Here is a 23,612-nt window from a genome sequence, read left to right as displayed (position 1 = left end):
AACTGATTTGTACAGTCTTTTGAAGAGTTCTCTTGACAGGAAACAAAGCACAGGGACCTGCAATCCCAGGAGAGGAGGACATCTTCCCCACCTTTCAGCAATTTGCAAAAGGAATGCCTTCCCATTTGTAAACCAGAGCACCTCAAGCTGTAACTGATCCTGACGGGGCTTTCAGCATCAGGACCCTGACCTGTTTATGAGCAGGCTGAGCTCCAAGATGCCCCTCTCCCAGCTAAGGAAGGCTCCAGCCTCTGCAGTGCCTCCAGCCCTCAGGGACAGGGCAGTTAGCACAACAAGGCTGGCAAAGCCCAAGCATGAGCACTGACAGGCACTGATGGGAAGAAGCCAGAGTGAGCCTGGGCCCCAGACAAGCTGTTGCCCCCATTCTGGACACAACAGGATGGGCTTTGAGATCAGCCACACTGAGGCGCAGATCAGTGCTGTTTTTGTCCCAGCAGGTGACGGCAGACACAGAATTCACTGGGCTCTGGCCTCAGCCCCACCAGGTCTTATCTGAGAGCACAGCACTGGCAGCTGTTACGGGCAAGAAGCAGATTCATTGGGTTGTGCTGCAGAATCTCAAAGGGCTTGATATGTTTTCCTAGAGATGTATCTGAGCAGGGCCTGGGCCAATGGGTAGGATTCTAACAGTCATGGGAAAGAGTGGGAATCAGGTATGGCAAAGTGCCATGGATCTGAGGGATATACCATGGCTGAGCTGGAGGCTCTCTCCTGAGAAATGCCTGCAGTACAGTTTTATCAGATCACGCCACCTGGATGTGTCTCCTGGACACATCTTGACAAGCATAGAACTAGAAGATTAAATAAAGTTTGTTATCAAAGTCTCTGTTTTTTCTTTGAGGCACATGGAAAATACCTCGTGCTCTCTATTTGTCCTGTAACCTGATGTTCTTTCAAAGTAGTTCTCACTGACAAAAAGATAGCATTCTCTTATTGACAAAAATATGGCATTCTCATGAAAATAAACTGCAGATGTAGTAGTGGTAACAGTAACAGTCATAAAAATGACATCAGTAAGATGTGGGGTAGAAGGGCTCCTTCAGGATGGAGAAAAACACAACAAAAAACCTCCATCAAAAATGAACAACACAAAAGCAATCCCACCCCCCCTCCCCTCCAAAAAAGAATCCCAACCCAAAAAGACAAAACTCCAAAGCCAGTCCATTTCTGTGAAGTTTTTTTGCTCTGATGACTGGTTGGAAGTCAGGAGCCTAAGGAGAATTTAGGAAGCTAAAAATTCTGTTCAGTTTGGCCACTAGCACACAGGACTTGCCTAGATCATTTGCTAGGTCACAGCCTTCTGCTGATCCAAGAACAATCCCTGCTTCAGCCTTTAGCAGAGAGGGAAGCTCAGGCAAACCCAAGCCAGTCCCAGGTGCCCTCAGAGGCAGCAGGAACACCCAGAGCTCTCTCACTGCCTCGGAGCACAGCGCTGCCTCTGGGGAGTCCTGAATGGCCCTGTGACACCAAGCTCAGGAGGAGCATTTGGTACAGCTCTGCTGACACCCGCACACAATTCACTGTCCCTCAGATAAGAAACACCCCGGACCTACCCAGCAGCTCCAGGTACTCCTCCTCAATCTCCTGTTCCCAGGATCTGCCTGAGCTTGAGTTCCCAGGTTTCACAGAAGGGTTTCCTCGAGGTGATGCTGCTGCGGCAGCAGGTTCAGAGCCCAGGATGTGCTGGACCTGGAGCATTTCTGGTGGGCGCTGTTCCTGTGCCTCACTCCTAACTTGGGGTCCTTCATTGCCACACATTCCCTGCAAGTCTTCGCAGGCTGCCCGGTGAGATGTCAACACTTGCACCTCAAGTCAAACAGAACAAAGCAGTCAGACACTACAGCTTGTCCCTGTCAGCCAGGAGTCATCGACTGTGAGGAAAGGCAAAGAAGAGATTGACAGCGGATACAACAGCTTGTTTCAATCCTCCATCTGGGTCACCAAGTTCCACTGTAAAAACACCTCAAGAAAAAAGGAGAGCAGGAACAGGCCAGCAGGAATCAATTTGGATGACTGCTGGCCAAAAGGTCAAAGGACAAGTTTCGCTGTCCAGGGCAGCAGTTGAGATTCAGCACACCAGGAAATGTCCTTCAGAGTGACTGTGATACACACACTACAGCAGCATGGCACTCAGAGGCATGGCCCCACTCCCTGCTGCTCTGCACTGGAAAGGCAAGAAGGGCAGAACCCACCAGATTGGTGACTGCAGTGGCTGCATCCCTCTTTCACTCACTAGGTTTTGCAGAGACTGATGGAAGCGATTAAGTTTCTCTCTGATGATTTTCATTTCTTCCTCCAGCTGCTTATGCCTTGCCTTGGTCATACTGTGAGCTATCTGAAGCTCTGCATCCAGCTGTTCCTTCATGTTCTCTAACAAACAAAAGAGAGGACATTTCATGAGTGGAGTGGCTGCCACTCTTTCATTCACCTGGTTTTGTTGATCGCCCCTCTGCTGATGGAGATTCTCCTGTTGAATTCTTCCCATGTCTTCCTTGTTCTTTCGCTTCACGTCCATGATGTCACTCTGAGCTTCGGGCAGCTCTGCTTGTGGCTCTGCATTGATGTTCTGTACACACAAAAGCAGAGCAAGTGACTGGGAGCTGCCGTAAGGCTCAGCTTTTTTCCTCTTTGAGCCTCAAAATCACATTTATTCAGCCCCTTCTTTCTGCTTCCCTCTCCACATCAGCCTCCATTGCAAACCTCCTGTCCCAGGGCTGATCTCTGCAGATTGCAAGGCTCTGTTCTTCCAGTGCCTGTGGGACTCCTGGCCTCCTCAGTCCCAGGAGCTCTGGTTTACGCCCCTCTTCCTGCCCTTCCCTCTGTCCCCTGGCCAGTCAGGCTCACCTGGCCATTCTCCTGTGGCTCTTCCACCTGCTGCCTGAGCTGTTCTTCCTTCCCTCGGGCAGGGAACAGCTCTCCCTGAGTCTGGCATGGCATCTCAGATGAGGCAGTGTGCTCCTGCTCTTTCTCTAGAAGCACCTGCACAGAAAGCAAGAGAAGATGGGTTTCAACTTCCTATACGCCCTTTGTGGGCCAAGACTCAAAGGCTGCTGGGCTCACACGTTCCCAAAGCACTGTGCTGCTGCTCTCCTGGGTCGTTCTCTGCCCAAGGGGAGGCACAGATTCCAAAGTGACCCTGGCCCTACAATCAGGGGCCATCTGGGACTGAAGCCCCAACAGCCTCTCAGGCAGCTGACAGGGAAGGGGTGGCATTTCTCAAGGGTCTGGTGAGAGCCTCCCTCTGCTTCTGCCATGTCCTGTTTGTCTTTCAGTAGTGACTGACACCCCGCCCTGTCCCACAGCTCCATCCTGGCTCTGCAGGGGCTTCCTGGGTGAGCTCACTCCTTGTGAGAGACACTTCTGGAGTTCACCTTCTCTTCAGGCCTGCACCAGCTTTGTGACTTCCTGACATCCACATTCTTGTTAGAAAACTGGGTCATTCAGGAGATGAGGATGCGTGCAAAGATCTCTGATGGAAGTCAGAGAACCTCTATGGCCACCTCAGTATATGGAGGAGGACCAAGGTGTTTCTTCTCCCTCTTTTGTCAACTGAGAATTCTGACCAGCAGCAACAGAGTTTCTCATAAGGCCCCATTAACGAATGAACTTACACAGCCCTGGGGATGCCAGTGAAGGAAACCATGTGTCATGTATGGCATGTATGAGCAAAGTCACCAGACCCCAGCTACAGCATGGGATAGTTCCACTCCCTTAGGACATGCAAAAATTTAAAGGATAAAAAGAAGGTTTCAGGGCACAAGAGGCTGGAGTAGGAAAACAGGAGGGGAAACAAACAACCATCTCTGGAGGGGGAAACATCTCTGCCTGCTCAGGATCAGTCAATGGAACTTGTCTCTACTCCTCTCCTGAAGGGATGCCTTTAGGTGAGCTTTGCATCTTCCACTGCTTTGGAGCAGAGCCAGGAAGATTCAAATAGACAGTTAGACAGATCTCACTTTTATAATCTCTCTTTACTGTACTGTGGTATTTACATTCTTTGTACACAAAGAGATATAGTTCTCTCTCCTAGGTTTTTTTTTTTAAGAGAAGGTAGTGAGAAACTTAAAGAACAAGAGAAAGCAATTACTATCTCTACTTGCTGTTCTTGTTGTTTAGTACATGTAGAATGCGTTCTAGTGATTGTTTACTGAAAGTGATTTGTTAATTGGATTTTAGTGATAGTTGTTTAGCTTGATTAGCTAATTAGATAAAAGATGTGTTGTGACTGTCTGGAGACAGTCACGAGTTTTTCTTTAGTAGCTTTATAGTATAGTATCTCTTTAGTATAGTTTTAATACAGTACTAGTGTAATAAACCATAGCTTAAAAAAGCATTTGTTTAACATTCTAAATCATAAAGTCAAAGCACATTATTCACCACGTGGGGTTCCCCCTGAATCAACACTGTCATTTCTGTCGCTACACACATCAGCACTCGGTAGCAGTGCCCCGATCAGCAGCCATCCTGAACTTGCTCTCCTGTTGCTTCAGTAACCCACACTCTTGGGCAATCTGCAGCGTGTGGGTCCTTATGGAATGCAACCAGACCCAGAGCATTGCACTGTGAACTGCACTCTTCGTGCATCTGTGCTCGGGCAAGTTCTTCTCTTGCCCTTGGCCACACTGATGGTGCTGAAGTGGCTGGAATCAGAAATACAGCCCAGTCCATCCCAGCTCCTCTACTCCCTGAGCACCAGCTGGAATGCAAGGGCATTGATTTCCTGCTCAATTCCCAAACACAACACACACTGATTCCCTGGGCTGCCAAAAGACACAGGAGCCGTTACCCTGAAAGTGATGTGTTTCTGCCAGTGCTGGAAAAGGGCAGGAAAGATTGAGAAAAAGCTCCCTGGAGAAGGAGAAATTACAGGCTAGAAGGCTTCTCCTTCTAGCAAACAAACAAACAAATAAACAAACAAAATATGAAAGTGTTACCCACTCCAGTGTCTAAAGCACTTGGATGCAGTGAAGAGATGTTTGGCAGGGAAGCAGCCCTTGTGCTGAGCAGTGGCTCTATGGGTCTAAGGCAGGGATGTATGGAAGTCTGCCTGAAGGTCCCTCAGGAGCCCCCATTCTCCAGGCTAAAGCTCCCTCAGCACCTCCTCACTGGCCTTGTGCTGCCCCCCCTTGCCCAGCTCCCCTGTCCTTCTCTGCACTCGCTGCAGCCCCTCCATGACTTTCTGCTTCCCAGGGCCCACAGCTGCACACAGCACTCCAGCTGTGGCTGCAGCGCTGCCCAGCACAGTCCGCGCTCACTGCCCTGCTCCTGCTGCCCCACTGCTGCTGGCACAGCCACCGTGCCCTTGGCCTTCTTGGCCCCCTGGCCACACGCTGCCTCATCTTCAGCTGCTCAAGGCCACCAGCCCTGCGTCCTTTTGGCCCACGCAGCTCCCCAGCCACAAAGGTGCCCATTGCACTTCAGATACAGCAGGCACCATTGCAAGATGGCCTTCCTTTTCTACCACCTCATGTTCCAAGTAGATATCATAAAATTTGATAGGAATAGGATTCTAAGTCACTCTGTTTAAATTAAAATTATCTAATTCAACTGTACAGGAAATTGCTCTTAATTAAATTTTCCCTATCTGCTGTCTGCAAGCATTGTTCTCTTTTCAAAACTAGGTTTTAGTTCTTCAAACTCTGAGAAGGAAATTTAAAAATATCTATAGCTGCCTTTGTTACTTTTGTTTCAGGCATGGAAATGGATTTCTTTCAGCCTTCCTAGCTGGCCCTCTACACTCTACTGCTACTGGCCAAGCTCTCAGCTTGCTCTACAATTCCTAAACACCAGGAACACGAAATGTTCCTTTCTCACTCACCTCAGGATCTTTAGCACTGCTGAATACACGCTTCAGGTGACCTGTAGTGGGAAGGGAAAATGAACCAGATGCTGTCAGAAAACTGCCTGGCCCTCTGAATCCAACAGAACAAGTCAACCCAAACAGGTACGATTTCCCGTTTCACAACATCCCTTCAGGAGACACATTTCATTCACACAGCGAGCAAGAGATCAGGACAATATTCTTGGCTGTTCCTACACTTCAGCCTGTTTAGCCAGTAAATGAATACAAAGATGATCAAGAAAATGCAAATTGTTCTTTAACACTCAATCCTCCTGTTCTACCAAACACATAAAACAACTTCTGAAATCCTCTCCTTCAGGTACTCTTTTTTTTTTCCAATCAGATACATGCACTAATTCTCATTAACTTGCAGGAAACAGTTGCCCAGAAAAGCTTCCCAAATTTCCCCTGAGCTGTGGCAGTTCTGTTGTGGAAGAGCACAGCAGCACCTCTAGGGTTCAGGAGCAGACACTCACTGCTTTAGAGTTTGCACTTCCTTTCAAAGGGAATAACTATTTTTGCACTCAGTGAAAGGTTATTAAGTTAGACAGACAAATCCTTTCATGATAAAATTAAAAAGAAAGAAGCTTTCTCTGAATTTTGGGAACAACTGCAGAGTTTTTAGAAGGCCTTCCCTGAAGCTCTAGCAGTCTACATTTTCAAAGCTGTCTTGCTTGTCCCAGCAACCTGAGTAAATGACAGACTCTGCTGCCACAGACTCCCCTGCAGAGGGAACGGATGCCCTGCAGGTTCCCCTGTAAATGCTGCTCCTGTGGCTACAGACACCCCCTTTTTAGCTGAACCTCTTGACAGGAGCTTTACCAAACCACTGGCACTCTAATGCTCTTTCTCTTTCAAAATCAGAAACTCAGCCACCAAGAAAGAGCAGGAAGACATACAAAAGCTAGGTTAGGATACACACTTACCGAAGTAGAATGGAAAACTCTACTTACGAACAAAGTGTGCAACGTAATATGCGGAAAAACAAACACCATAGGCAGCAAAAGCTGCTGTGGCCAGATGGTGGATCATTGTCCCAGTGCTGTGCAAGTTTTCTCCAACACTAGAAAAACAAGTGCCCTGTCAGAGTGCAGCTGCCTACTGACCAATGCTCAAACCAGGAGGGTTCTCCTGATGCAAGCAAGGCCTAGGGCTGCTCTGACACTCAGGCCTTCCGTGCACCAAGACAACCTTCTGATGCCACTATGACAATGTGGCAACCATGCCCTGACATCACAAAGCAAACGCTCCATATTGGTCTGTGAATTTATGCAAAGCAATAACCAACCTTCCCTACAGCAAACACAAAAGAGCCTGGGAAGTTCTTCTTTGTCACAAAGCAGCAAAAAATCCCCTCATGGGCCAAACCCTGTTGTTCAGGGATCCAAGAGGAACTCCAAGAGCGCCCCAAGGACCTACAGCCTGTACCCCAGCTGAGCACTCAGATGGGACACAAGCAAAGGAAGCCAGACTAAGAAAATGGCCCACAGCATTGCACATGTGAGAAATGACTCTCACTTTTAACATTTTAAAGGTTTAGTAAACCTTAACAAAGGACTGACTAAGGAAAACTTGCAGCATTGGGAGTCTCTGTGAGCAGCAGCCATATGCTCATCTACAAAAAGGATGCTCTGCCTTTTATACCCTTAGCCCCTCCCAATGTTTTGTCAGTCAACTCTTTCTCTGCTGTCCATTGGTGGAGATTACTTTCTTGCATCCTGACTGGAGGTCAGGTGTTGCTACACCCTGCCTGATGGTCACAAGCCAGCCCTCCCCAGACGCCCCGACTACCAAGGCAATTACAAGGGAGACAGGAAAGAGGACTATGGGAGGATATATTACAATACAATCACTACACATTTGAACATCCACATAACATCTACTTCTTAATTGTCAGAGCCAACCATTGCATTACTCATCTAGAACACACAGAACCAGGAGAGAAGCCACTGTTGGCATCACAGCTGAAATCCTTCCTAACAAATCTCCCCACATATTTGCACCTTTATTGGACATACCCAGGGCTCCGGTGCATGTACATCTCTGCCTTTTTTCCCCTTTGGCAGCAGTTGAACTTGCAGCATCTGCCCGCCAGCAGCAGCTGCTCCAAGCTGGGAACGCCACTGGCGGTGCTGATTTCCAGAGGGTTCTGTGTGCAGGGGAAGCCAAGGCAGGAGCGGGTTGAACGGTGCTGGCGCTGCTGCTGCTCTGTGCCAGAGAGCCCCGGCTGGGCAGGGCACGGTGCCCACTGCGCTGCGGGCTCCTTCTCCTGCCACAGCTGGGCACACCTGGCAACAAGGCATGACGACTTGTGGGAAAGCCAAGGGGTTTCTGGGGCTGCACTGCTCTGCACACACCCAGCACACCTGCAGCACAGAATTTTAACCCTCAAACAGGTAAACCAAAGGGAAACAGCTAGAAAAGATTTCATTTCAACCATTCTTACCTGCTCAACAGAAGTCTTCAAAATGAACGTTACCAAGCAGGGCCCAATCCCTGCTGCCAGCTCAGGGTTAGAACAGAGGCAATCCTTGATCTCAGCACTGGGTGTGCGGGGAATCACTTCCCTAATATGTTTACACCCAGTAATCTCAGTTACTAGTTTGTACCCATGGATCTAAGACATATTCAATACTTTGCTGAAACTCACAGGCTAAATATTCCCCCAAATTATTTGATTTACTGATTGATACTTATTGACTTATTGATACTTAAATCACTTCTCCGAATTTACTGACATGAGAATAGGAGTGTCCTTTAGTCCCTGCCAGTCTTTGACACAGGTTCAGGAGGAGACCCATGCAAAAAATAACCCAGGACAAAACTGGGATTGCAAAGCAAATTAATTCTATTTGTTGCAGTAGCAAATCATACATACCAAGCCCTGGATTCCTAAAAATGTGCTGAGCAGGAGAAGGAGGTGGAGCGTGGTGCTCGGCAGCTGGGGCAGTTAGGCAGTGCACTTTCAGAACATCCCCTGGATCAAAATGCTGTGCATCTCATCCTTCTCACCCTTCCAGCTCAGAACCAGGCCTTGTATCTCCTGCTCAGGAGTGGATTTTCCCAGTTACAGCATTGGCTCACACATGGCTGATGTGTGAGATGAGGCCAATGAATCCAGGATTTAAAAGAACTGGAAGAGTAAAAATTTTAGCAAGATTTAGTTAGGCAGAAAGAGTATAGCAAGAAGAGTGGAAATAATAAGGGATAGTTAATTTTTAGCAGATAAGGTAGTTAAGGCTAGGGCAATATATCACTTGCCTGTCTTTACTATGTTTAAAGAAGCGGGATGGGATGCGGATTTCTTTGTGACAAAGAAGAGGACCGTAGCCTGCACCTGGGCCCCGAAATTTCAGCTTTATGCAAGGGGTGCGAAAGCCTGCCAACAGGTCATAAGGAAAGAGGTCAAATTGAGGAAGACGTCTTGGCTTCATCAGAAGGAGACCATTCCCTGCTTTAAAACCCACCAACCCATGTGATGTGAAAGAATCCGCCAATATGAGGGAACTTTGGACTCAATTATAATACATTTTAATACAAAGGGGGTAGATGGGGTTACCTAATGAATATGTATTAGTCGTTTGGGGAATTATATGAATATGTAGGACTTTTTTAGATAAGTAGAGCGGCAGTGATTCTTCACACATGTCTTTAGGAGACAACTCCTTGTGTGCCTGGCGCTGTAATAAACACACCACCTTCTACCTTTAACTGTGGGGAGTTCTATTCCACAGGTCATTTGGTGACCGCGGCAGGAATGCTTCTCTGCTCCAGCGAGAACAACCGGGCTCTGGATGTCTCTGGGCGCTGCCAGGACATTCCTTCCCTGGAGGCACCTCCGCTCTCAGCTGTTCCTCGTGGGGGACAGACAAGACTGCTGGGACTGTGGAGAAAGGGAACGTTTAACTCTGTATAAAGTAACCCGTAAGGCGTACACAGGGGAAGGCCTGTTCATAAGTCACACAGAGACGTCCTGCGCACAACGTACGCCTGTCCAGTTTGGGTTTGGGTCTGGCTGCTGGCAGAAAGGATTTGCTGTGTCAATAAGGACCTGCTAGCAATTCTGGGGGTGAATTGAGCAAATCCTGTTTCATTGCTTCTATTTTTGTAATTGTGTGTTGTAATTGTGGTTGTGTTTTCAGTGTGTGAATGTTTGAGGAAGATGATGTGGGTGGATGCTGATGTGGTGGATGGTGTGTTTTGTGTTGAGAAAAGTCAGCATTCTGTCCCCTCATAAAGATATACTCCTTTCCCAGTGAGTCTGTGTGTGTGGACTTTCTAGTTGCAGGGGTTGGTGCTCCCTGTGACACCTGGTGCTTGGGTATACAGGGGGGTTGAGTGATTTTTCTCCCACATTGTGGTCATTTGGGACTGCATGGTTGTGTTTGGGGAGATTTTAGGATTTTGTTTACAACAAGTGCAGCAATTTCTGCAGAAAACTTCAGTGTGGTGATTTATTATGTTGAATTATGGTAGTTCCTTTCTACCCACCCTCCTCCCCCAGGGTTTCAAATCCCCTGCCATGAGGTGGACACTCTCTATCCTCCTCTGGACATCTTCTTTCCTCTCCTGGACACTCCCTTTCTCTCCTGGAGTTGTTCTCCATTAAAGCTGTGGGACTTTGGTCCCAGGAAGAGAGAGCGCCTCTCGTGCTTTGCTTTTGTCCTTGTCAGTGTCACTGGGCCCAGAGCTCGCCAAACTGATCCCCCACGAGATGAAAACTGACAAATGGCACCACATACACAGCTCAAAAATTGGTCACATTTTTGATGGACTAGGGTGTTTGCCACACTTTTGAAATTCCCTAGTCCCACACAGGCCACGCAATTGTTGAAAGGACGCACCACACTCTAAACCCATTCTAGATCAACAAAAGGGGGAGTGGCTCAAGCAACATCCCAGATGAGGTTGAGCAAAGCTTTAGATGTCTTTATGTTTTTAATAGCTCATTTGCAGGAACTAATCCTCCAATTTTTAGGCACTTTTCAAACAGCACACAGGAAAAATTGAAAGAAAATCCTTCTGTTTTGATCAGAAACCTTGAGTTAGGACAAATTGAAGGACCATTTCCACTAATCACTTGGGGCAAAGGGTATGCTTGTATTTGCAAAGGTGTCGGACCTATGTGGGTCCCCGCGAAGGGCGTGAAACCATCTCATACACAAGACCACAGCGACAATTCCACCAGCAGGGAAATGAGCGCGCATGTCGGATTTTGGGCTGTTTAGATGGTCTGGAAAAGCCCGAAGATGGCCTTGGGCCGCCCGCGCTCCAAAGGACGAGAAGGGACTTCAGATATTTTCTCGGTCTCGGTGTTTATTAAATGCTTATCTAAAAGATTTTCTCTTGGCCTGACAGAGTTCTGCTCAGCAGTCAGCCATGGACACACACTGAGAGCCCCTGGGGCGGCCACCTATCTTTATACTCGGAGTTACGTATACAATATTTATCATTTTTCTCCAATACCCTCTACCCTTATTAACCAGTGTTCCCCTAGTAAGGTCCAATCCCAGAGTGCCAACATCACCACAGAAGATGGAGGCCTAGAGGAAGAAGAAGAAGGAGAAGGGCATGCCCCAATTCCTCCATCTTACCTCTCTAGACCCCCCTGTACAGAAATCTTAAACCCTGTATCTCACACGCCAATTAACTTGTCCCTTCACCATTCACCCTAGTGAAATCCTCCTATCCTCATACTGATGTCATCTCCCATGTGGGATCAAAGTCCAGCCACCAGACATTTCTGGCAACATTCCAGGACTCCCGAGCCCCCCAGGGGTGGTCTTGTTCACTCTGCCCCTCAGCCCTGAGAGGCTGAGATCCCACACACACAGACGTGAGCCGCATGGAGAAGCGACGGTTCATGCCAGACGATCCTGTTCAACCTGTGAAAGCTACAAATCTTGAGTCTGATGTTGATTTTTGGACTGTGAAAATGGTTTGTATCATAGAGCTCTTTCAGCAAAAGTGTGGTGTCCATTGTGTTCAAAAGAATTCTAAGATATCCAAATTTGTAAAAATTGAAGGTTAGAGGGACAGTTTAGTGCCCTATAGTTGGCCAGTCCCTGAACAAGTGCTAAAAGATTTGCTTGAGAACTGAAATAGATGGGGAAGCTTTTGCCAAAAAACAGCTGAGCAGGAACATGGAGTTTGATCAAATGATATACAGGCGCTTGTTGGTTTTGCTTGCCTGCTTTTGCATGCATACATGCCTGTAGATCAACCAAAAATGAATGTTTGCCTTGCTTTAGCCAAGTCAGCAGGCTCAGACACCATGTGTTTGACCAATTTGAGCCCAGATAAATCCTTTGCAACCCTTTTGGTCGGTGTGCCTGTGCCAGCCAAGGAGTAGCCAATACCCAATCGTGACAAATATTGGTGTGAGGCTGCCAACGAGACCAATCCCATAACCAGCTGACATCACTGGGCCCCGGATCTTCTTAAAGCACCTTCTGAACCTCAAGAATTGGAATTCTTGGTTCATTGGTGATGGAATTTTGTGCTGAGTTTCAGTACCAGGGAGATCCACAGTTAAATGTTACTCCCCATCATCTTGAGGACAGATGCTCAAGTTTGTGGTGCAATTGTACTACCCCAGTGCCCCCTAAGGGTGAAACTGCTGATGAGTAGATGACCAAGATGAGTCCCCATGACAATTAGCAAGAAAATATTGGCTCATTTGTGGAGATAGAGCCTGGCAGGACATTCCCTCAAAAATTAAAGGTGGCCCATGTAGCATCAGGCAACTCACTGTGCTAGCACTTATCGTTAAAAAAGCCATCAAGAGAAAACACAGAGAAAAAAGATGTGTCCATCATTATAAAGAAAACTGTAATAGCAATTTCAGACCCTAGGGCCCTGCAAAATGAGGTACATCGAATTTATTTCTACATGAACTTGCCTCGGGCAAGGCATATAAACCAATATACCGATTGGGTTGTTGGCAGAAGAAAGAAGACAGTGCTACTTCCATTGCAATTAGTGACATGATGACTGATGTTAGTGCTGTCAGACATGCAACCTTACAGAACAGAGCAGCAATTGATTTCCTTAGCAGCCATTCCATGTGTTCAGTGTCACCCCCATGTTCAAGACTGTCACTGTCAGCTTTGACAGCTTTTGGACTGTGTTTGAGAAGTCAAATTTTTCTGACTGTTGAAGGGCTTTGGGGCCCAGAGTTCTTGTTAGGAACAAGGGATTAAGTGTGTGAGCCATGGAGTTGTTGGACCAGGTGTTTTGTGCAAGTGGTGAGAAGGGTTTCTTCCTTTCTGTTTCTCTTTCAAGGGGAATATTAATGTTGCCCCTGAGTCCTCAAGAGGGGAGCCTGTGGACAGAGCTGCAGCAGAGGGAGCTTTGCCTGGCACCGAGAGCTGTGGGAACAATTCCCAGGAGCCCGAGGAGCTTGGTAAGGACAGAGCCCCCACTGGTTTAGAGAGGGGTGAGATGGCCGCTCTGAGCCTGCCTCTGGCAGTGAGGGAGATGAGAAGGGTTGAGTTCCTCTCTGCAGGCTTGGTGCTTCCTGGTGCCTTGAGTTCAAATCCTGCACTGGCACAACCTGCCTGAGCCCTGCCCTCCACGCTCCTCCAGAGGCTCTGTCACTGAGTCCTCTGAGGGAATCCACAAAATTAGAGAGTTTTGGGAAATCTGCAAAAGGCAGGTCTCAGATATAGTAGAACTGTGATTAGAGCCAAGCAGCAGCCATGAGATTGGTCAGCAGAAAAATTATTTAAACTGCAGAAAAGCAAAGACAAATAGAACAATGGTCTGTGCATTAACACTGGTCTAGAATAACTCTCTAAGCTACAGAAAAGTTTATCTAGCAAGACATTAGGAAGGTTGAAGCTTAATAGGGGAGCTCAGTGCGTTGTGTTTTAAGGCTTACACGTAGGTATTGTATTCGAAATAAGCAAGCATTGTTTTAGCCAATGGAACATGTGCTTATAGTGATTGGATAGAACTACTGTCAATAAGCTTTTGCTTTGCGTGATTGGTCAAAAAACTTATACAGTAAGTTGTAAGATTAATTTCTTTGTCTGCTGCCTGGGATGTGAGCTGCTGGCATCTTCCCATTGTCATAACCATGTAATGAGACTGATGCTGGAAAACAAACAGCTCGAGGCGCGTTCCTCAGAAGCCCTGGCCCATTCGTGATTTCTACATAGCCCCCTGCCAGCGTCAAATGGCATGGCTTGATTTGCAGGGCAGACAGTCTTAAACATCTGCAATACCCTATCAGAGTCCTAGTTTGGCTTCATTCAAAGAAAGAGGAGAGTGCACCTAACACTGACCACTTGTTAGGCAATATTTTCCACCTTGCCCTTGTACCCCTACAGAGAGGCTGTCTGCAAAATGCCCAGAACACCATCCAAATCTGCAGCAAGTACAGGAAAATCAGGCAGAGAATCTTTCTGTTTTCAAGGTCCCCCTTCCTAGGTGACTTGACCCTTTCTACCTGATTCTCACTTGAGATCTACCCATGATAGAGCACTGCAGGAAAACACTTTAAAGGGTCATTAACCAGGACCTGCTTGGAAAGCAAGGGTAGAAACTCTTTCCCTCCCTGATAGGATGCGGGCTGGCAACTGCTGCTCTGAAGATGTGCAGCTGCTCCTCTCTGGAGAGGCCATGGAAGGGCTGTGATGGTCTACGGGAACCAGAGTAACGATGAGCTCAGGTTGGCATTTAAGCTTCATGAGAACAAGCAGAATGAAGAGCTCACAGTGGAGATGAAATTTGCCTGTGCCTGGCTCCTCCGAGGAAACCCCAAGAAGTCCAGATGAAGCAAACACCTTCTCCCAAGAAGCTAGGAAAACCTCAGAGTCCTGAGCACCTGCACTTAGCCTGGAAGGGCCTGGAGGCAGCTCTAAATGCTCAGGTGAGGCAGCACTGAGGTCCTGGTATGAGAGCGCTGTGTAGCAGTGAGGGAAGGAAAAGGGAAGCAAAGGGAAGGCTGGGTCTTCCCTTTGGTCTTTGGGTGTGTTTCCCTTGGCAGCAACTGTACTGTCAGGGAAAACAAAAGCTCCCTGAATTGTTAAAACTGAAAATCAGGGACAAAGACCCTCTAACTAGTCAAAGTTACAAAGTGGTGTGTTCATTACGCCGGCGGGCGGCACAGGGGAGGGTCATTCCCGAAATGCGTGACCACTGGCCGGGCTCGGCTCGGCACGACACAGCACAGCAGGATCCCGCAGGACAGGGAAGGGCAAGGCAGGCACGGAAGGGCAGGGCAGGGCACTGGGAGCAGTGACAGGCTCTGTCCCCACGCTGCATCCCATGCCTGGGTAACCATTGGGGACAGAGAGGAAGGACATTGCTCTGTCTTGGCTGCGGAAAGGATGAAAAGGGGGAGTTAGAAAACATTAATTTGGACTCCTTTTCAGCAGACTAGCTGGTTTTATCTCACCATGTCCGCCTGTCTTTGGCAGAGTTGGCACATTGCTCATGAATTGGAGTCAGCTACGGCAGCAGGAATGGGAAGCAATTTTGTCAGCATTAATATCAAAGCCAAAGTGCTGCCCCATGGATGGATGTTGCTTTCTTCAGGGGATTTCGGGCCTAGAGTTGTAGCAAACTCACACTGGTGTCTTCCCAAGCAGCGTTGCCTTTTTCTTTCCTCAGGAATCACCTCTTCTTTTTCTTCCCCCCAATCTGGGGAGAGTTCCCATGCAAATGTCTCCTGCAGCCAACTCTTGTCACTGTAGACAGACAAAGGAGATCTTGCAGTGGGAGAGACTCCCTAGAGCTGCTGTGGAGAGCTGAAGGGGGAAGCTTTGTCCCTTAGTCTTGAAGTGTTGTTGGGGAGCTGCTTGTGCTCTGGGGGGCGGACACCAGTGGTGTTTATCCAAGCCTTGCAGGTTCATTCCTGAGCTTGCTGACACACCACAGAGACTTTGGGGTTGTCGTACTGGCAAACAAATTTCACTCTGGGCACTTCTTGAAATGCTTCAATTATTCTTTTTTTGCTTTTCTGCAGAAATGTTGTCATCATCTATTCCTTCCAGAGAATCTTTTCCTTCTTTTTATGGAATTCCTTTTGCTGCCCTCCCAGACGAGGCCAATTCCCAGGGCTCCTTCCCAAAGTGAGGTGCAGCCCATGGCCTCCACTCTCCAGCTGGAACAGAAGGAAACACGGAGTTTGCAGTTGTGGGAGAGGAGCTTCTCTTTCCTGCCTGCTTTCCCTTTGGGACCGATTGGTGTGTGCTCATTTGATAAAGGCAGGTTTAAACTCTGAAGCAGTTGTGTTTCAAACTGCTCCCTTCTCCAGCTCTTCTGTGGGTATCCTTGGACAAAAGGCCTCTTGGTGGGAGCTCCCAATGGCAGGTTAAGGAAGGAGGTTGATATTTCAGGGTTGTGACTGCTGAAAGCAGCTGGTTTCTGGAGGTGTCCAGAACTGGGAATGGCTCTTTTTCTCTTCTGCCTGCAGAAAAGGAAGTTGCAAAGTAGGAATTTCATTTGTGGAGACGGCCACCAGGGGTGTTTGCCAAGAGATGGGCTGGCAGAGAGGCAGGTCTCGTGCTAAACTGGCTGTGTGTTTGTTTTGATGGTGGAGAGAGTCAGAGATGTAGACACACCAGCTGAAGGAACAGTGTGATTTACTGTAATGCAGAAGTCCAAAAAAGAGTCAGGAAAGGATAAGCTAAGCAATGCACCTCAGCATTATTACAAAAGGGTGCCTCTGGTGATTCAGGAAGATCCATCACCAGGTAGCCCAATGGTTTCCCCTTCATCCAGAGCTGCACATCAGCTGGGGGAAGCTGTCCCAGCCCAGCCCTGCAGAGCCACAGCCGGGAACCGGGAAATCCTGCGGTGCCTTCACCTTTGGTGGCCACGAGGCTCCCGAGAGCGCTGTGAGAGTAGCCCGGCTCTGACAGTGCTGGATGAGCAATGTGCCAGAGCTTCTGCTGGGGGCACAGCTGGTGTCATTCTCCTCTTGGTTTTCTCCCCGAGCCTGCCCAGGGCTCAAGGAGGAACCAAGGCCAGGTGTGGGCTTGTCCATTTTCCTCATGCAGAAAGGTGAAGACATGTTTCACCAGTGAATGGATGTAACAATCCTTTTGATAACAACACTTGATTAAGGAGCAGATAGATTGAACATTGGGTTGGGAAGGTCACCTAGAGGGCAGCTTTTGCTCAAGTCCTGTTGTTGAGGCTTCAGTCAGGGTCTGTTGTTCAGGCCTTAGCCCTTCAGTATTTTGTGGTGCAAATCACACCTGTGCAGAGCGGGAAACAGACAAGTCTGTCCTTAGCACATTTGAGACAGGGAACAGGGTTAGCCCTGCAAGGCCAGGCTAGGGCCAGGGGCAGAAGGCCAGCACCCTGCTTTTGCCCCCAGGCAGCCCTGCAGAGCAAGCAGCCCCTCCTGCCCAGGGGCTGAGGTGCCCGAAGCTGCCTCCCCGCTGTGCAGCTCTGCAGAGCCCGCGGGGCGCAGGGTCCTGGGCAGCCAGGGCAGCCCGGCTGCCTTGGGGCACAAGGAGTGGCCCAGAGAGAAGCTGCTGCCCTTTGCTTTGGAACTGTTCCTCAGAGTCTTGTCATTAATCCACAGTGTCTGATGTGTTTTCCTTTCCTCTCCCAAGTTTAACACAGCTTTTTGAGAAAATTGACTGATGTAGCTGCTGCTGGTGGTGATGCTTTTGTCTGAAGGTAAGGGCAGGTGATTTGGACCAAGGACAGAGTCCATTGTTAACACCCCAGCCTTTGCCAAGCCAAGAAAACCATTCACAATTGGGCTACCTGTGCTGAGCAGTTTTCCTAGGTTTTGGAAAGCTACCACCTTAAGAAACCCAACAGATTTTCCTCCAGGAGGATACCAGCAGTAGCATGATGCCAATGTTTTCCACCCCTTTTCTGTGTCTTTTAAGAGTTCCACAGTGCCCAGCAGGAATGAAATGACCTGTGATAATGTGATTTGAGAGCTCTGTGTTGTTTGTTGCCACATGAGTGTTCATGACAAGCTGGACAGCCCACTCGTGGCTCTGTTGAGTTAAATTCATCCCAATTCTGTGCAAACAGCAGCCCCGAGATGCTGAGAAGAGCAGGCACAGTGGGTGGGTGTGCATGCACGCACCCGGGGGCTGACTGCTCTGTGGGCAGATGGTTTTGCAGTGTTGTAAATCTTCACTGTTCCAAGCTGAAAGACTATTTCAAATATATATCTTAAATGAAAATATATATCAAAAAGTAAAATTGTCCAAAAATACATGTGCATTAAATTTCATGCATATTATATATTATATATTTTGATTAATATAATAATAACATAAAATAACATAAAATAACGTAACGTAATGTAATATAATATAATATAATATAATATAATATAACATAATATAACATAACATAACATAACAATATAATATATACATGAGATCATTTTTGAAGCCATTGCTTGTGGGGGATATTAGATGATCTCCTAGTGTTTGTACATTTTAGTTTCTGCTACTGCTGATCCTAGCAGCAACTCCCTGTCAGTTCTTCCAGGTCACTTCACACTAAGGGATTCCATCATTTCAGTGCCTGTGAGAGTTTGGCACTGAAATGCCAACTTGATTCCCAGCTCTCCAGCCTCCCTCTGGATTTTGGGGCATCTCAGCACTTGTGTCCATGGCCCTTCCTTCATCCCCAGCCTGCAGCAGTCACAGTCGCTGCTGCCTCCCCCTTGCTGCAGCTCATTTGCCAAAGTGCTGCCAAAGGCAGCAGAGCTGGCTCAGGATCCCTGCTGGCTTCTGCTCTCTGGGATGAGCTTCAGGGGGACACTTGGAGCACTTTCCTAAAGAGCAGCCCATGGGATGAGGAATTTGTCCTCCCAGGTGGCTCCTGCTTGGATTCTGTGCTCATGGAGCCCCGGAGTTTTCTCAGCAGCCTCTGCAGCGAGTTCTGAGCCAACGTGGGGCTCTGCTGCCAGCCCAAATCTGCGCTTCCCCTGCCCAGCCTGAGTGCAGGTGGGGCATGTGCTGGGCATGGCCGGAGATTTGCATGGCCAAAATCCTCCAGCATTTACATCTGCCCATGGCTTTGGGTAGCACAAATCTACACTTACTTCAGTTGAAACATTGCATTATTGCAGATAGTTACACCCGCACTACTAATGTACAAATACACAAACATTAACTTATGTTTAAAAATGAAATTTATTTTAAATTGCAACACCTGTGCTACCAATAAAGAAACACAGAAATATCAATTTATGATTAAAATTTAATTTATTCTGAGAATTGTGCTATGTAAATATATACAGATATCAACTTCAGTGAAAAAAAATTTTTGCAACCCTCTGCAACAACTCACTGTACACAAATATTGAAGTTACTGAATTGAAGTTTAACAATTAAATTCATTACTTATTACTACAAATGTACAGCCCATATACAAATACAGAAACAGCAATATCCCTCTCTAAAGAATCTCTGATCCAGAACTAAAGAAATAGAATTTTAGAACTATACAACTCCATACATAATAAATAGAAGTAAATACATATATAGGCATAACAATACAGAGATGTAAACATGCATTACATATTTCATGACATATAACATGACAATATAATACAAACATAACAAACCTTTCTATAAATACACAAATATCAATGGACCAATAAAAAAATCCATACAACCCCAGCAATAGAAATGCACAGCTACAGAGCTGTACAAGTATGTAAACAGATGAATATACACGCATCAATATAACAATATACATACATAATATCCCTATACAAATATCAGTCAGTGTATGTAAATATCCCTATACTTGTAACTATACAAATCTAGCTACACATCCATAAACAGCGCTAGATCAGGAGGGATTGCAGCCGCCGATGTTCCCAGGCCCTCGCTCGGTCTCCTCCTCCCGAGCAGTGCAGCTCTCCTGGGCAGGGACCGCAGATGGGACATCTGGCAAGCAAAGGGAACACTGAGTGAGTGTGGGGACGTTTCCCTTGGCAGCAGCTGCGCTTCCATCAGGGAAGAGGAAATGTCAGAGCCTCCCCAGGAGGGTCAGAAGGAAAAGCAGCCGAGCGGGCCGGGCTGTGGTGAGCTGCTCACTTCTTTCTGGCATCCCAGTTGCTCTGAGGGAACTCCCTCATGTCACGTTATTGAACCACCTCTGCACTTAGCAAGAGTGTGGCCCCCAAATCAATCAGCATTTATGTCTCCAGCTGCTTGCACCAATGACAGGGAATGTCCTCTAACGGTGCTGGGGCACAAAGTTACCTTGCACAGGTCATCTGACAGGGCCTTGTTCTTCCTCTGCTTCCTGTGTTTCTCCTTACCTTCCACTTGGAACTTTTACAGCATTTCTTTTTCTTTCCCCTTGATCAGTGCTGAAATGCGTGTTTCTCTTCCAAGTTACAGTTTGTTCAGTGATCCCGTCAAGCCTTTTCTCAGAAGCTTTTATCATGGAATTGAGAGTTAATTTCAGCAATTTTGGTGATTTTCTGTGAGATTTATGCGAGTGTCCTGTTCATTTGGCACCATTTAGGAAGGTACAAAAGAGAAAAAGGATGTTCTGTAGGTCAGTTCACTAGTGGAATATTCATGGATAGAGAGAGTGAGTAGCTGAATTTTACATCTACTCCTAACCTGAAAGTGCAACAGGTCATTTGGGGAGAAATTAAAGCCCAATTTCTCCTTCTACCAGCCTGTATTCAAATGTAAAGGAAATAGAGCAGGGAGAGAATGTCAGTGTTCAGTTCCTGAAGTGCCTTATTAAGGTGTTCTTAAAGTAATGGAGATAAAATCTGGGTGGGCATTCCTAATTTCCAGCCACTCATTGTCAATTTCATTGACTCTGAGAACAGCAGAGATGTGCACATCATACCTGATCAATCCATTTGGGGATGGTTTAGGTTCAGATTCTGTGAGGCTTTAGATTTTTAGATCTCTAGACAATGCTTCCAGGAATCTCAATAGCTTTCAGAAATTAAACTTTTCTCCTTTTTTCCTCAGTCTTTGCACTCATGTGCACCAGAGACTTTCAGTGAATGGATTCCACTCTAATCCATCTCCAAGCTGAATCTCCCAGCTGTGCTCACATTGGTGGTTCGTGTGTCTCTTCTGCACAGTGCGATTTTAAAATCTTCGTTCCTTATTATCTCTGCCCTTCCTTTTCTGTTTTAGCTTGCAAATGCATGCAGATATATCAGAAATTATACATCTAATTTCTGATGCATCAGTTCCTGTCTAGCAATTTCATTTTATCCTGTTCTGATGTTATGCTAGCCTTCTATGTTTTATTCTAAGTGGACTCCTGTTTTCTTGCATGTGGAAGTTTTACAATGCAATGCTCTCATTCACCTGCTTTCATGAAACCCTTCATTAACATTAGCACAAGTAACTGTGTGATTCCCTTCTGCTTTGTAGATTTGGGAAACTCAAGTCCTGCTCAGCTACAGAAAAACATACATGGTGCTTGGTAATTCCCCTAAGAGCTTAAGCTAATGGTAAACAACTGCAGCTTATTCATTTCACAGAAACTGGGAGAAAAGACATTGCAAATATTGAGGAATGTAGTGCAATATTGATGGGCATCCCTCAGTTATCCAGACAGACTGATCTCACTGGCAAAATTCCCTCTTTTCCAAAGGTTTTCATTTGCTTTGGCTGTGCTTCGTATGGCTGCAGGTCACATTTCCCTTGGTTTAAGGAAGTATCTTAGTCCCGTTCTCAGCTGTTTTTGATGGCCTGGAAAGGCTCAGGATGGCCTTGGGACAGCCCGCGCTCCAAAGGACGAAAAGAGTCTTCAGGTTTTTTCTTGGTCTTCAGTGTTTATTAGTTTTTATTGACAAGATTTTCTCCCGGCCCGACAGAGGTCTGCACAGCACATCAGCCATGAGCACACTGAGAGCCCTCGGGGCGGTCACTTATCTTTATACCCAAAACTACGTAAAGGATATTTACCTATTTTCCCCAATACCTTTCACCCTTATTGACAAGTGCACTTTTAGTAAGAACCAATCCCAAAGTGCCACCACCACCACAGAAGATGGAGGCCAAGAAGAAGAAGAAGAAGGACAGGACACGCCCTAATTCCTCCATCTTGTTTCTCTAGACCCTCTGTACTGAAATTCTAAAACCTGTGTTTCACACTATAATTAACCCATCCCTTCACCATTTATCCCCGTGAGATCCTCCCATCCTCATACAGGTGTCGTCTCCTGTGCAGGATCAAAGTCCAGCCACCAGCCACTTCTTGCAACATTCCAGGACCTCTGAGCCCCCCAAGGGTTATCTCAGTGACTCTGCACATCAGGACTGATGTGCTGAGATCCCACATATCTTGGTAGGTATTCTTGGTGTTATATCTTGCTAATTCTGCCCTTGGAGGAATTACTCAGTTCTGCAGTCCTTATTACACGCCCTGTTCTAAAAGACTTTTATACTGTTTTCCCTCTCTCTGTGTTTTCACATGTGGTCAACAAGGTTTTCTTTCTAAGAATATTAATCACCATATCCCAAACGATTAAAAAATGCTTAGGTATTTTTCCCTAAGTATTTACTAAAGAAAAATAATAATAATTAAAAAAACTGTATGCATGCTGGATGTAAAATACAAACAGAAATAAACTTGAGAGTTCTCTCAAAAACCCTTAAGAAAAAAACCCCATGTATTCTATAAAACCCAGAGTATTCATCTACAGCATACAAAAAATGGGCATGTTCTAGAAGAGAAAATTTGTGCAACGGTTCTGCACAGAATTCTATGCTTTCAAGCTTTTTGCCCTTCAGGGGCAGTGCCATTCTCTGAACTGTAATGCTCTGAGCATGTTCTGCTCACCATGGCAGCTTTCTGCTCTCCCTGGTACAGATCATCCTCCCAGCAAAGGGGCAGTGCAGCCACTACAACTCGCAGCACCTTCCCACACAGCAAGAACCTGAAGGAGAGAGATGGCTTTCACCAGCTGCTGTGGGTTCTAATAGTGCCACCTCTCAGCTGCCGAAACCCTGAATTTCTGTGTTGCAGTGTGTTAGTTTATTGAGCCAAATGTTCTGTTATATAGTGGTATGTTCAAGTGTTCCCCGAGTTATTACAGTTAGCTTCTCCCCTATGTTATGCCCTCCTACCCAAGCGTCCCTCAAGGAATCCCCTCCCTCCTCACCAGATTTTTCCCTGTCTGTCAAGTCAACCCGGCCCCTTTGCCCCATCCATCAGCCCAAACCCTACCCTTTGTTCCAGAAAGTTCCCTGTCCCTCACCCTATGATCCAATCCCTATCCCAACGCTCTCTCCTCCCCTTGTTCTGATTTGTTGTAGCCCTCACAACCACACCCCAAGAGTTGCTTATTGGTTACTATATGGTGTCCACCCCCTGTTTTCAAAGATTTTAAAAATCCGGTCACAGGGATGTTGGGGGTTCTTTTAACACCTGTTCGCTTTGGGAATTCTCAGCTGTGAACCTTCCCCCTGTCTCTCCTGATGAAATTGCTGCACTTTATGCCGCAGAAGAGCCTCCTCTGCTTCCTTCTCTCGGTCCTCCAGGGGTCTCTGCTGCTGGGCATTTGGGCTAGAGGTTCTGGCTCAGGCAAAACCCCAACCTAGCCAGTTCCCCCCCAACTCTTGCCATTGTCTCTGGAGCATCACAGAGCTAGCCAGGGCTGCGGAGGGCAGTGACAGTGACCCATGCCCTGGCATGTCACAGCCCCCAGAGCCACACCTGCCAGGCCACAAGCCCCAGCCCTTGTCCCCACTGCTGGCCTCAGGGGCTCCTGGGCATCCTCACCCTGAGTGCAAAGGCAGCCTCAGGAGCCCCCCAGGGC

This window comes from Melozone crissalis, unplaced genomic scaffold, assembly GCF_028551555.1.
Source record: "Melozone crissalis strain CALT ecotype California unplaced genomic scaffold, PUWL_Pcris_2 ptg000083l_1, whole genome shotgun sequence".
NCBI classification, from domain to species: Eukaryota; Metazoa; Chordata; class Aves; order Passeriformes; family Passerellidae; genus Melozone; species Melozone crissalis.
This window is presented reverse-complemented; position numbering follows the sequence as displayed.